The 15,471-nt window shown below is 41.8% G+C and overlaps 1 protein-coding gene across 15 annotated transcripts in view; it reads right to left on the reverse strand.

Moving 5' to 3' along the window:
* The window catches only part of LOC124042308 (bromodomain adjacent to zinc finger domain protein 2B-like), an 85,498-nt gene extending 71,164 nt beyond the window's left edge, over window positions 1-14,334 (reverse strand). For 14 of the 15 annotated variants that reach the window (XM_046360687.1, XM_046360690.1, XM_046360685.1 and 11 more), the window contains exons 1-2: window positions 14,130-14,334; window positions 769-812 (exon numbers count right to left, since the gene is read on the reverse strand). The gene's annotated coding sequence lies outside the window, so the exon portion shown is untranslated. The remainder of the gene's footprint in view (window positions 1-768; window positions 813-14,129) is intronic. The other variant, XM_046360677.1, reaches the window with a different exon arrangement.
* Between the last annotated feature and the right edge of the window lie 1,137 nt (window positions 14,335-15,471).

The following is a 15,471-nucleotide window of genomic DNA, read 5'->3' on the forward strand; positions in this document are numbered from 1 at the left end:
GTCCAGTGATAACACTGTCCTGCTATCAGTGACACACTAGATACCTGATACCACCTGATCTTTCTCTGACGGTTGAAAAACCAGTTCAGAAACCAATGACTTCCAAAATGCTGATGTATTTACAATAACACCACAGAGGTTTGCGTGATTCCGACATCGAAGGGCTTTGAGACGTTACTCAGGAGAGAAAAGTCAGACTGTCTGATAGGAGTGGAGCTGAAGCTTTCAGATCCCTCCTGACATCGTCTGGGGTGCAACACTACACAATTTACAGAGGCAGCCATGCAACCACTGTTCAAAGCTTCTGTATGCAAAGTAACTCACTTTCAAATTCAAAACAAAGTCAAAAGGACAGCTCAAACTCTACCAATTACCCCAATTTGGTTGACAGTAATTTATTTTAGAAATAGCCAAAAGTAAAAGAATGCTTCTTTTCATACATGTTATGAAACGTCGACATGCTAATTCTATGCAAGACGGCAAACTAATTAGAAATTTGCAAACTGAAAGCAAAGTGTAATGTAGCACAAACTAATTCCATTAAAGAGGACCTCGTTAAATCTAGGCCTAATTGGAAAAATCTCTAATCCTATACCTAAATAATACTTTAAATTGAAGAGTTGTGCTTATCCAGTTAGCCTATCCTTTCATAAACTGATTTCTGGACACAATAATTACAACGGGGACTTCAAGACACAAACAGTAGGACCATATTGTTTACAGCTGCGATGGGTGATTAGAACGCAGCCAACGTGACCAAACACTTACTGTTCGAGAGGATCCTCAGCTCTGTGACATCACGGCTTTGCAAACTGAAAAATAAGAAGACAACAGTCAGCTTAATTGCTTTATTTTATTGATTTATTCATTCACCACAATTCCTGCATGAAACTCCATTAAAATAAAATAAAAATGCTAATTTGGACAGGCTTATGGCCTGGGGGGAGGGAGGGTTGTACACCTTATGCATTCAAACGTCGGCTGGGAATCAAAGCCCTGCTGCTGCAACATGGTCATATAACAGAGCAAACAAAACAAAGACGGGTGTATTTCAAACACAACAAATTTAAACTAAAATTGGAATACAACAGCACTTGCGTAAGCGCTTCCAAACACTTCTGGCGAGCCAGCAAACGTCTTATTTTCATTTAACGTTTCCATCGGTGTTTGTCTCAATTTGAACGTGAAGTAAACGAAGACTGCGTCAGTTTAACACCCGCTGTCAGCAGCAGACTTAAGCGCCAATGATTTACAGCCTTGACGCATCACTCAAATTCCCCTAGTCCACAATGCAACCTGTCTACAGGACAACTGCAGGATCACACGGAGCCAAGGGAAAAGCAGCACAAACAATGAATGACAGCAAAAGGCCCAACATCAATGTTAGCGATCACATCAATGTTACAATGATTGTCATCATTTAAAAATTGTGTTTCTTTATATTAGACTAATTTATTTTCAACATAAAAATTAAGAGGTGATGAACAACAAAGGCTTACTATACTAATCTTTCAGTGCTCCAGGAGTAGCCTACAAATCACAACAAACTATCACGACAAACTACTTTAAATTGGCAAGTATGGACACAGATTCCTGGTCCTGGATTAGCTAGGATTCATCTGAACCTAGGCCTGGGCCATATTACCTCAAACTTGTCATTCACCTCTCGGTACACTTGATCAGGGCCAACTGTTGCTTTCTGGACAATCCTCTCAGTGAGCACAGAGCGAGGTAAACAGGATGCTGTTAAAACTGCACTTGTGCTTTTTCAGCTCAGGAGGCAATTTTCTCTGAATGCTGCTGCTGTGGATGCTATGCCATTTCCTTATTTCCCTATCCTAGCAGATGCTTCACTCAAAATGGCTTCAAGCTAATTATGGGTATCTTAGGAGTGTGCCTCTACCTTCATTCACTCAAAGGATGGGTATCATTCACACACTAATTAGAGAAACATGCCCCCTCCTGCTACGGCTTGGTAACAAATCCATCCGGATTCACCCTTTGTCGATGGAGGACACATTCGGAGGATGACGATGTCCTCTTTTCACTTCCTGTTTAGCATAACCTACCAGTACCTAACAGCATCTCAGGTTACACACCATAGAGCCTAGGCTAATAGTAAGGTTTGACTGCCTGTAAACTCAGCGAAGAGAATAGTCATTGCGCCAAAACAAGTCATCCCATTAGTCGTCCATCTACAGTGAGGTTTATGGAGATTAAAAGCAGATGGGAAGAAGAGAGAAAAAAAAAACATGTTGACCCGTAGCCTATGAGAAAAACATAGGCTAATGACTTGTATCAAGTCCTAGGCTTAAGTGATCTTGAATCATACTTTGTGGACATTGACCGACGGGACTAAGGAATGCATAGGCATTGGATGGGCTACGGTGCTGGTTAAGAAAACCAGACAAATCTTTAATAAATGGGCTACAGGCCAAAACTGAGGCCCTTGCAAAAGGTTTAAACAAAGTATGAGCTTATTCACAGAGTAAGTGGGACATTGCATGTCATTTCAGCAAGCCATGACACCCACCATGTCAGATTGTTCTGAAATCCTTTCTGTAGTTAGAAACAGATAAGATTAGCATTCCTGAAACATTTTGTTAAAATATACATTTGAGCTAAGAAATTAAGCTAATTGATTGCACCCAAAATAGCCATCTTCATTTATAGGACTCATATAATCTTCAATATATATAGTACATAACATCCAATTTTGACCATCATTCTTTGTAACAATGAAAAGTCATGCCTGCAGTAATGAACTGTGGCATATGAACACCACTGGGGGTAGAGTGGGCAGCTTGCCACCGGGGGCTCCCAGTCGGAGTCGCTATCACTGTGAAAGAAAACATAAAAAATATTTGTATTGTATGAGCCTTTTATCATCACATAAAATAAACAGATATGTACTGTATAGAGCAGAGGGAACAGTCACTAAGGTGAAGTGCTGTTCCAGTCAACTCCGGACATTGTTGTGGGCCTGCCCCTCCCCTGAACAGCACCCAATGGCTATTTCATATGGAAATGGAGAGGAGTAGCAGGCGCAGTGGCCATGTGTGTGTTTGCTGTTCTACTCCATTCCATTTGAATATTTTTTTTAAAAATATATCTGACATGGAATATATACACTGCTCAAAAAAATAAAGGGAACACTTAAACAACACAATGTAACTCCAAGTCAATCACACTTCTGTGAAATCAAACTGTCCACTTAGGAAGCAACACTGATTGACAATACATTTCACATGCTGTTGTGCAAATGGAATAGACAACTGGTGGAAATTATAGGCATTTAGCAAGACATCCCCCAATAAAGGAGTGGTTCTGCAGGTGGGGACCACAGACCACTTCTCAGTTCCTTATGCTTCCTGGCTGATGTTTTGGTCACTTTTGAATGCTGGCGGTGCTTTCACTCTAGTGGTAGCATGAGACGGAGTCTACAACCCACAGAAGTGGCTCAGGTAATGCAGCTCATCCAGGATGTCACATCAATGCGAGCTGTGGCAAGAAGGTTTGCTGTGTCTGTCAGCGTAGTGTGCAGAGCATGGAGGCGCTACCAGGAGACAGGCCAGTACATCAGGAGACGTGGAGGAGGCCGTAGGAAGGCAACAACCCAGCAGCAGGACCGCTATCTCCACCTTTGTGCAAGGAGGAGCACTGCCAGAGCCCTGCAAAATGACCTCCAGCAGGCCACAAATGTACATGTGTCTGCTCAAACGTTCAGAAACAGACTCCATGAGGATGGTATGAGGGCCCGACGTCCACAGGTGGGGGTTGTGCTTACAGCCCAACACCGTTTGACATTTGCCAGTTAACACAAAGATTGGCAAATTCGCCACTGGCGCCCTGTGCTCTTCACAGATGAAAGCAGGTTCACACTTACCACGTGACAGAGTCTGGAGACGCCGTGGAGAACGTTCTGCTGCCTGCAACATCCTCCAGCATAACCGGTTTGGCGGTGGGTCAGTCATGATGTGGGGTGGCATTTCTTTGGGGGGGGCCGCACAGCCCTCCGTATGCTCGCCAGAGGTAGCCTGACTGCCATTAGGTACTGAGATGACATCCTCAGACCCCTTGTGAGACCATATGCTGATGCGGTTGGCCCTGGGTTCCTCCTAATGCAAGACAATGCTAGACCTCATGTGGCTGGAGTGTGTCAGCAGTTCCTGCAAGAGGAAGGCATTGATGCTATGGACTGGCCCGCCCGTTCCCCAGACCTGAATCCAATTGAGCACATCATGTCTCGCTCCATCCACCATGCCACGTTGCACCACAGACTGTCCAGGAGTTGGCAGATGCTTTAGTCCAGGTCTGGTAAGAGATCCCTCAGGAGACCATCCACCACCTCATCAGGAGCATGCCCAGGCGTTGTAGGGGGGTCATACAGGCACGTGGAGGCCACACACACACTACTGAGCCTTATTTTGACTTGTTTTAAGGACATTACATCAAAGTTGGATCAGCCTGTAGTGTGGTTTTCAACTTTAATTTTGAGTGTCACTCCAAATCCAGACCTCCATGGGTTGATAAATTTGATTTCCATTGATAATGTGTGGTTTTGATATCAGCACATTCAACTACGTAAAGAAAAAAGTATTAATAAGAATATTTCATTCATTCAGATCTAGGATGTGTTATTTTAGTGTTCCCTTTATTTTTTTGAGCAGTATATCTCCAAACAAACCAACACACACTTCATTGCAAAATATATTTTTTTGCAAAAATATATATTTATATTTCATAAAATGGCATTAGCACTTACCCGTCCAGAAGTATGTCCTGTCCTTGCAGAAACAGCTCCTCAGCTCCTGTTTGAATCATAACTCAAAGATTCCTCAAACAAACAAAAAATCTGTCTCACTTTAGACTCAGACTTCGCTTTTCCTGATTTATCCGCCATGAGATCTTCATTGAAATCGTTGAAAATACAACTTTCCGAAATACTGCTGCGCATAACAAGCGTCACAGCAAGTTCTCTGATAGTGAAGGCGAGAATGGAGTTCGTTACGCATGCGATTACAAACAAGGAATGGTGGTCCCAACCCAAAACCATTACATACTGGCATTTACCTCAGCTCATTGGCTATCTACCCAGCTAGATTTCAAGAAGATCAGTGGTCATTGGGCAGAAATACAGTCAATGAAGCTTCGCTAAAATTATTGGTGCGCAAGGAAGTAATTGCTCATTGTCTTCAAAACAGTTCACGTCGGTCAATACTCCGCACAAAAAAACAATGAGGTTTGGCTGTGTTGCAAAGATCCAGAGGAATGCACTGAAACCAACCATGACTAGATAAACAATTGTTTACGGTGTGTAATTACGTCGAATGCTCTGTAAAAAAATTGATAGAGATGGAATTCACGGCACAAACGGTTTACAAAATGTTTCGATTTAGACTATAAAAATGGATTTTATCAAATAAAATGGCACTTCATTTGATCACTGGGACCCTCAGGAAGAGAAATAAGAGCAAGATACCAGAATGTAAGTCATAATTTTACCTTCAGATGTGAATGTGTAAAAACTGTCATGGCGGAAAATGTTTTTGTTGTTGACTTCTCAAACCAAAGCATAATAGCTATTTTAAACTGGAAAACGTAGTTTGATTACCAAGATTCTAATCTTTTAGATGTAAGACACTTGCATTTTCAAGAATGTTTAATGTTACGACATTGTATTTTCAGTTGTCACTCTGAAATTTCCCCCGATGTTGATCCCTGTACGGGGATCGCAGCCATAAGAGATTAATGACTGCCTTGGGGTGTTTGGATGATGATAGTTCGTTGGTGATGTGGACACCAAGGAACTTGAAACTCACAACCTGCTCCACTTCAGCACCGTTGATGTTAATGAGGGCCTGTTCGGCCCTCCTTTCCTTATAGTCCACAATCAGCTCCTTTGGTTTCCTCACATTGAGGGAGAGGTTTTTGTCCTGGCAGTGTCGGACCTCCTCCCTATAGGTGGTCTCATCATTGTCGTCAGCAAACTTGATGGAGTTGGAGTCGCGCTTGGCCACACAGTCGTGGGTGAACAGGGAGTACAGGAGGGGACTAAGCACGTACCCTTGAGGGTCCCCAGTGTTGGGGATCTGTGTGGCAGATGTGTACTACCTGAGGGCAGCCCGTCAGGAAGTCCAGGATCGAGTTGCAGAGGGAGGTGTTTAGTCTCAGGGTCTTTAGCTTATTAATGAGCTTTGTGGGTACATGGTGTTGAACGCTGAGCTATAGTCAATGAACAGCATTCTCGCGTAGGTATTCCTTTTGTCCAGGTAGGGAAGGGCAGTGAGGAGTGCGATTGAGATTGTCGCCTGTGGATCTGTTGGGGCGGTATGCAAATTGGAGTGGGTCTAGGGTTTCCGGCATGATGGCGTTGATGTCAGCCATGACCATCCTTTCAAAGCAGGTTACCTTCGCTTTCTTGGGCACAGGGACTATGGTGGTCTGTTTGAAACATGTAGGTATCACAGACTCGGTCAGAGTTTGAAAATGTCAGTGAAGACACTTCCCAGTTGGTCCGCGCATGCTTTGAGTACGCGTCCTGGTAATCCGTCTGACCCCACAGCTTTTTGAATGTTGACCTGTTTAAAAAGGTCTTGCTCATGTAGGCTAATGAGTGTGTGAACACACAGTCATATGCAACAGCTGGTGCTCTCATGCTTTCTTCAGTGTTGCTTGCCTCGAGGCAAACATAAAAACGCATTTAGCTCGCCTAGTAGGCTTGCGTCACTGGGCAGCTCACGGTTGGGTTTCCTTTCATAGTCCATAATAGTTTCAGCCGTGTCACATCCGACGAGTGTCAGAGTTGGTGTAGTAGCATTCAATCTTAGTCCTGTACTGACGCTTTGCCTGTTTGATGGTTCATCTGAGGGCATAGGGGCATTTCTTAAGTGTCTGGATTAGTGTCCCGCTCCTTGAAAGCATCAGCTCCAGCCTATGGCTTCTGGTTGGGATATGTACGTACAATCACTGTGGGGACAACACTTATTGATGAAACCGGTGACTGAGGTGGTATACCGCTCAATGCCATCGGATGAATCCTGGAACATATTCCAGTCTGTGCTACCATCATCTACCATCATCTGACCACTTCTGTATTGGTACTTCCTGCTTTAGTTTTACTTGTAAGCAGGAGGATAGAATTATGGTCAGATTTGCCAAGTGGAGGGCTAGGGAGAGATTTGTACATGTCTCTGTGTGGAGTAAAGTGGTCTAGAGTTTGTTTTTTTTCCTCTGGATGCACGTGTCATGCTGGTAGAAATGAGGTAAAACAGATTTAAGTTTGCCTGCATTAAAGTCCCCGGGTACTAGCATCGCTTCTGGATGAGCATTTTCTTGTTTACTTATGGCCTTATACAACTCGTTGAGTGTGGTCTTAGTGCCAGCATCAGTTTGTGGTGGTAAATAGACAGCTACAAAGAATATAGATGAGAACTCTTGGTAGATACTGTGGTCTCCAGCTTATCATGAGGTATTCTACCTGAGGTGAGCAATACCGCAAGACTTCTTTACATTTTTACACATGGCGCACCAGCAGTTGACAAATAGACACACACCCTCGCCCCTCGTGTTACCAGACATAGCTGCTCTGTCCTGCCAAAAAAAAAAAAACGGAGAAGCCCGCCAGCTCTATATTATCCATGTCTTCGTTTAGCCACGTCTCGGTGAAAGATATGATATTACAGTTTGTAATGTCCCGTTGGTAAGATAGTCTTAATCGTAGATCGTCCAGTTTGTTTTCAGATTATTGCACTTTGGCCACTAAGAGGGTAGAGGTGGTTTACCTACTCGTCTGAGAATTCATATGAGGCACTCTGCCCTCCTCCCCCTTTTCTTCACGTGGATGACAGGGAGTTGGGCCTTATTCTCGACAAAGCAGTATATCCTTTGCTTCGGACTCATTCAATTAAACAAATATTCGTCAAGTTCAAGGTGAGTAATCTGTTCTGATGTCCAGAAGCTCTTTTAAGAGACTGTAGCAGCAACATTGTACAACATGAGTTAAACAATGCAAAAAAAAAAAAAAATAGCACAGTTGGTTAGGAGCCCCTAAAATCCTACTATGTAGGATGATAAAACCAACAGTCCTGCACAGCTGTAATGTTTTCCACATGCAGAAAAACCTACCAAAGTAATTTCTCACATTTCCACCAGGGCAAACCATTCCCTGCCACGCTGGCATACAACATGACCAGAAAAAGAACATGAGAGGTTCTTGAAAACATCCTATTTTACATGTCCTTTGAGACATCGTTGGAGGAAATAGGCCTTAAACAATAAACAGTTTAGATCCCTGGTTGTGTGGAGTTCCCAGAACACAATCTCACATCTCAATCAGCAACAGTAGTCCAAAAGTATTCAAATCCTCTTGAGGAATGTAGTGATGTTCTGACAAGAGAGTGATGAATTCAGTTGCATCCCCAAGTGCCAAAGAATGGTATTCATAGATAAATATGTTTCCTAAAAGATGCCGGTGTTCCTGTCTGTATGCTTAAATTAGCTCTAAATACTTGGATTACACCAGGGAGTTCTCACACAGGATTTGCTATAGCATGGAGAAGCGGTTTCCATCCATCTCCACACAACTCGCATGTCAATAACAACCTCAGCTATGCAATGAATACTCCGTTTATACCTCACATAAAACAGACAGGCTCTTCCTGCAACTACATCTGTTTCATTTTGTGGTTGGAACATCAGTAGAGGATGAGGGGAGATAAGCAGATATTATTTCTCTTCTCTTCTCTGATGTTTTATCCAGCACTGGAAGCACAAAATGTCACTCCCTGGCCTCAAATAAAAAGTCTTTCCCAGTAGCTCCTTTGAACTGCTGCTTGGGCTGAACCTTCTCATGTTACGGCTAGCTGTCTTTCCATGCCATAATTTAAAGAATAGAGACAAGAGCATGAGACTGCCTTGAGAGAAAGCTCAACAACAGCAATGTTGAGTAATAAATAACAGTTATTTTCCAAGAGGTTCTTTTCCATCCTAGCTCCGCAAAGCTGTGATGGATTACAGAGTTTCACCATTTAAGTTCAGTGGGGAAGACCGTTTTGTCTGTCAAACTAACAGTGTCTTAACGTGTTCGGGTCATTTACCAACCTCAAAACATCTAAACCCTTTTTCAGCACCCACTATGGCCTATTTCAAACACTTTCATTCATGATAGGTTCCTACCTTTGTTTGTGGTTTTTGAAACGCTTTGAAGGTGATATTAATTTGTTTTCGGCATTGTGGTGGAAATTAAGCAGCAATAGGAAAAATGAGGAAGATCCTAATAATCACACTTACTGTAGTGTAGGTCCACATGAGACACCTCTGTGCTCATACAGATTATTCCTGATAATCCACTCCTTCCAAGCTGGGGATCCTTTTAAACCACTCAGCTAAAACAGGGTCCTACACTTGGTGCCATAATTGAATAAAAATAGGTTTATTTACAGTGGGCGATGTCTCCTTTCAATCTTACCTCAAATAAGCTGTGTAGGCTATTAACTAAATAACTTGAACAAGTGTCGTCTTAACATGGAAAAGCGTCGGGAAGGGATTTTTGTAATGTTAGCTAAAAAGGGAGTCGCATCGTTCTAAATGCACAAATGTCATCAGTCTTCCCTACAATCATGTGGAGTGGCAGGGTCCCTTTGCCTCCTTCCCCCTCCTCTATCTTGGGAGACACATTAAGCAGAGCTTGAATCAACAAAGCAGAATGTATGCGAGGTTGGTCTCTACTGACCCAGACACACTCGGTAAGGACAGATTCAAAACATTCACCCCCCCCTTTCCTTGTAATTTCATGCAGTGTTCGGTGAAAATTAAATATTTAAAATCATGGCTGCAGCAAGCTTGCTAGCACAGCTTAAATGGCAAGCCTTTGTGGCAGCAGTGACCAGATTTTAAATGCAGGAAGATCAATAAATTAAAAGGAGCCCTGCTGTGCTGAAGCACAATCTTGGTGTGTGAGTGGAATGAGTTAGGCCTATAATAGCCAGTGAGAGTCTGCGCTCATCCTGCAACCATTTGAATTATGAATAGTCTACATGGAGTCTATTCACCAAATCCCAGTGTCCTCTGCCTCCATAATTCCAGCAGTTTAAACATGTACTACATGCAATTTCACCTAAGGATACAAATAGCAGTAAGCAGCCAAACAAATAGTCCAAACTATTAGCATTTCAAACATGGAGTACTTATCACAGCAGGAGACTTCAATCATTGGAGCATCCGTTCTTCAGCTAAGACATTATGAAAAGCATCTCCAGGAGCAGAAAAATAAACCAGGAGGAAACAAACACAAAAGGGGAAAAAATAAATATGTAATCTCCCACTCCCTGACATGTTCCTAATAAACAACCCTCCTTAATAGTTCTCCAGCTCAGCCAATCAGAAAGTGTCAACCCTGACCTACAAAAGGATCACGTCAAACCTTAAAAATGTTTAAAAACATCAATCATGAAAACAAGAGAGGACGTTGAATTATACAGTATTAACCTCTAGGGTTTGCATACAAAGACCTTAGATTTATTGATGCCTGTGTGTTAAGGGCCTCGCCGCGCTGTTCTTTACAGTGAACCGGCTGCCAATTTGATGGACCTCTCAGCCCTCAGCAGGAGTTCAGCGTCTTTGATTAATGAGTGCAAGCTTGTGGAAGAGGGTACGAACAGGAGGGACAGGAGAAAGAAATGGTGTGAAAATGCACAATTGCCAGTCCTTTAATAGGACGGCTGCCATAATTACTGATGGGTCTAGTTCCTCCTTTTAGAAGAGCCAAACACACTTGGACCCCTTTCACAACCCCCACCAAAAGATTGAAAAGAGGCTGACCCACGCCCCCCCCCCGTCTTGTTAAAATCCTCACACTTGACTTCGAGATGGCAATGGTGACTATTCAGAGACACTAAATGACACGTTGGTGACAAACTTTTTCCATCTCGCCTGTTTGGAACACCAACCAGAAAAGAAGAAAAAAAAAATCTGTTTTATCTTGGAAATTCACCTTGAATGATAAACAGCAATAATGTGTATCACTGTTTCACTTAGACTAGGCCTAGTACAGTGACATATTTTGGATTGTCAATTAGGCTAACTTAATGTTGTCATCAGAAGCAGGACATCTACCTGAAACAAATATCCATGTTTTACATTCTGGTACAGGCAATATTGTGCTACTTAGGCTAGGCTACATGTTCTTAAGCAGACTAAGGGGGGGGGGGACACACCTCATATCTGCTAATTAGCCTACCAGTTAAACTAACAGGTTGTTGGTCAATTATAATGAATTTACTTTTGTTGCGTGCATTTAAACGTGCCGCTTCAAGCAATTCAGCAACGTTGAGAGATAATGCTAAGATTTTCCATCCTTGAAGAACAATACCCTGCGATATTCCAAACATTCAAATGCGCCACTGCTATTTTTATTAATGCTAAAGCTACATCCGGAGCTGGTGACTTGTTGTGGTGCATTATTGTTTCCTCATTCTGTGACTGTTTTCAAGGACACGAGCTCTGAATAAATATGAGGCAAATTCAGTGACCTTCCAGCATTGTATCTGGTTATTGGTTGATTCATTGGCAGTTACTGGATGCATGCATAACATATCAAGGCTGTAATCTGATTTATCTTGCATCCTTGGCTGGAATGGCTGCTTGAGTCATTTAAATGAATCGACTTTATGGGGAATAATGTCTATTGCCATTTCACTTAGACGGTATGCAATAGTTAATCAATGAACTATTTACAAAAGACCAATCAATCCCTCTGTAGCACAAGTGGCAAAAGCAAAGCAGTGCCAAAGGAAGTTCACAAATGTGACATGTGAAATCAATGGCCCCAAACAAACATGTTCTCCATTCAGTGAGTAGGGTGTAAGTGATACTAAACTTTTTTTTAACTCCGAAGCTTGTTGTGTTTAAAGCTTGATTCCCAGGTTATTACCTCACTATATACACGTTTTGCAATACAGTCTTTATTTTTCTTAAAATACGCTTTGGTCAAAATTGGATCTAGGCCTGTTACTAAGTTACTGGCCAAATCCATTTTAAATTTGACATCCTAATGGAGAAAGGCCGGACACAACCTGTAGACATTATAGGCTAGCTAGATTTACCTTATAGTCTAACAGCCCTGTAGTATTGGATCTGAACAAGCCACGACAGATGTGTTCTATCACTTGTGCAGAGGTCAAATAACAAAGAGCCTAAAGGCCTATTAATAACTTAAGCTATTATACCTTCAGTTCCATCAACAAGGCAACAATAGGCATTTGCAATCAGAGTTTAAACTGTGGGCACATGAGTGTCCTGCACGTCACTGCACGTGTGCATGCGTAAGTGCATGCATGTGCATTTGAGTGTGTGTGCTGGGGGTTAAATTCATTGCCAGTGCCACCGATGGTTTCCTAACATCTCAAGGAAGGATCACAAGTTAAGCATTTCACTGTACTTGTGCATGTGACAAATAAAACTTAACTTGTAATGAAGCAGATGTCAAGTCGATTCATCCGAGGGAAGTGGAAGGCATTCCCATAAGAGAAAGCTGTTTGGCTAAACATCTGCTCCTTTACATTTGAGTTATGCTGTGAATATTCAAACAAAGAAATGGGAGGTGGAGCAATTAGCATTTAGAGCAGAGGTATTCTGCTCTCAGAATATTATTTTTTGGGGGGTGGGCAGTTTTAAAAGAATCCCCTGAATGAATCACAGATTGGCAAAGCCAAAGACAAGTAGGTAAGCATTGTTGGTAAAATAGCAGGTTACATTTTGGACACTGAAGTGAATAAGACAAGGTTAGAGTGAAAAACAGGACACGTTAAGTACATACAGGACCTAGACATAGCCTGGTCGACATGACAACACCATACATAAGATGTCAGTATGGACTGTAGAGCATTAGCCTGCTTAGCCAAAACGGGTCTATTCAATCAAATGTCATATAAAAACGGATTCCTTGCGCTAACTAACTAACCAAATACTGAAGGCTATTGAAAGTGAAAATCAGTCTAATAAGTAAAATGTTGAGAACACTTGACTCAATCATCCTGCCACCACTCAAAAATGACTAGCCCTATTAGGCAAATGTGTGCCTTTGCATTGTTAAAACCTTCACTCCGTGAAAATGGTGTCAGCCTCATTCAGTGCAAATGTTACAAAGAATCAGATGTTACCAGAACTTCAGATGACGTCATATCTTGAAACGTTTGACAACTTTTCGGTCATAAGCATTCTGGATCTTTGAAGCGAAAAGAGTGGGTGGGTTAAAATTGCCCAAATGGCGAGTGGCTTGTTGTTTAGATCGCAGAAAAATGGTGGATATTGTAATATTACACAAAGGGATACATTTCATCAACTCAGCCGGGCTGCAGCTGCTTTTCTTTATAGGAAGCAACACAAAAGACAAGAGGAAAGGAGCTTCGGACAGACCCAAGCAGTCGACTGGCTGAAACTGCCGATTTCCACTGACACCTCCAAACATACATTTATATTTAAAAAATGCTACACCACAAATAAGCAATAACGAACCAATGTTTAATTTGTGGTTTAATTAGGTTTCATCGATTGACGAGCAGACGCTGGCATTATCGGTAAAGAGACACCGACATCGGGTTGACACTATCCACATGACCTGCAAAAATGTTTTTAAACATTTCCAAACTGAACACTTCAAGTGATTATAAACCTAGTTAACACCAAAATGTATTTCTCTGCCAAATAGATAGCGTAAGAAAAGGGCAGTTAATAAGCCGCACCAGCTACATCACAAAAGACAAGGTTCGCTAGCTGAACAGCAAGCTGACAGCAACCGACTCGGGTCCACACCGTAAAAAGTGATGGAAATCGACTCTCGTCATTAAGTTCCCTACCAACTAGATGTACTGTAAATAGTTGCAAAGTCACAACACCAGAGTGCTGCTATTATTGCTACACTCACAAGTGCTCTCATTCTTGACAAGTTTGTATCAAGCTGCACCACTCAGGTTAGGTTACATGAAGAAAAAGAGCAAGCCGCTGGACAGCTCTGATAGAACGAGGTGCTAGCTAGCTAGCATACATCCCTATCAAAATGACAAAACTGAACGTCGCCGTGAATGATAACGCAAGCTAACTTCCACACTGCAAAACATAATGAAACTCACCTGAATGTTCGTCACTTTATGTATACTCCGTCAGTTACTATTCAAAATAGCCTTTATGTTCCTCTCCTTCGCGATTTGCGTTGCGTTTTGTTGAAGTCCGTGGCAGGAGATGATAAAGACGAGAATTGGGCATTAATTGAGTCGTGGTGTGAGTGGGTAGCTATGTGTGAGTGCGTTAGTTACCAACGGCAGATTGAGGGAGACTCCAGACTTCTCAAGGTTTGTTCAGCTTCACTTCAAGGAACGACAAGTGACGTCAGTTAAAAAGCTCCAACAATGCTAACTTTTGTCTGATTAATTAACAATTCAGTGCTATAAATGACTGTAAGCAGATACCAGGCATCTGGTAGGTATTACTCGTTTGTTTGTTTTTAATCCTGGAAGCGATCTATGATTGATATAGCATTTTAACAAGATAAAAAGTTAAATGGACTCTGTAAAAGCAAATAACGTTGTGGTAAACTAATAGGATGAATGAGGAATGCAGGTGTGGGGGAAAGAACTGGCAGTGTATACACTGATTATTTATTTGAACAATAAGTCACTGCAATTATGTAACAAAAGGCATAATTAATCAAATAATAAGTGAGGAGATTACACATATACACTTTCTTTTCATCTGTGGGGAACAAGTGACTCTTACAATATCTGTTTTTGTCTTAGGATCATAAAATAGGAGATAAATGAAAAGGTTCATCTTGAAACATTACATACTCACAAATCCCAGGGAATTCTTTGAATATACTGTACTTTTGGTCCTTTGAGTAAGTGACTTGCAGTAATACAACAACTCAAAGAAATCTTTATGGATTAACACATCTCCTACAGTTGAGCAAAGACTGCCATCTGTGCCTAATTGTGTTTTTCCTTTCTTTGGTCAGACAATCAGCAACAGGCTGAGCAGAGACCTTGTGACCTAGTCTGGGTTAGACAGGGGGTGCAAATGATTACATTCAACAAACAACTGAAGAGCAATATGCTGCAAATTCTCTCCCAGAAACGGGGAAAATGTGGATAGTTTATGTCGATAGGCCTACTGTGCAATCAATTAATCAATTGACAGGTGGAATGGTAGAACAAAAAATGTTTGTGACTCAATTTAGTGCTTATCAGGAAATATTCTAGATTTTAGATTTTGTTTTAAATATATATATTTTAACGCGATTATGAGACATATAGGCTACATATAATCACCCAAACCTTTAATTCAATTGTTGATATGTGGCTTTTACACAGATGACAACAAATTGCTCAGAGAAAGCAGAAATGATCAGCGAATGCTTTGTGTTTGAATATTCAAGGGAGCAAAATGCTTCTGAATTAAGGGAACTGTGGCTTTTTC

Source organism: Oncorhynchus gorbuscha, linkage group LG01, assembly GCF_021184085.1.
Source record: "Oncorhynchus gorbuscha isolate QuinsamMale2020 ecotype Even-year linkage group LG01, OgorEven_v1.0, whole genome shotgun sequence".
Lineage (NCBI taxonomy): Eukaryota > Metazoa > Chordata > Actinopteri > Salmoniformes > Salmonidae > Oncorhynchus > Oncorhynchus gorbuscha.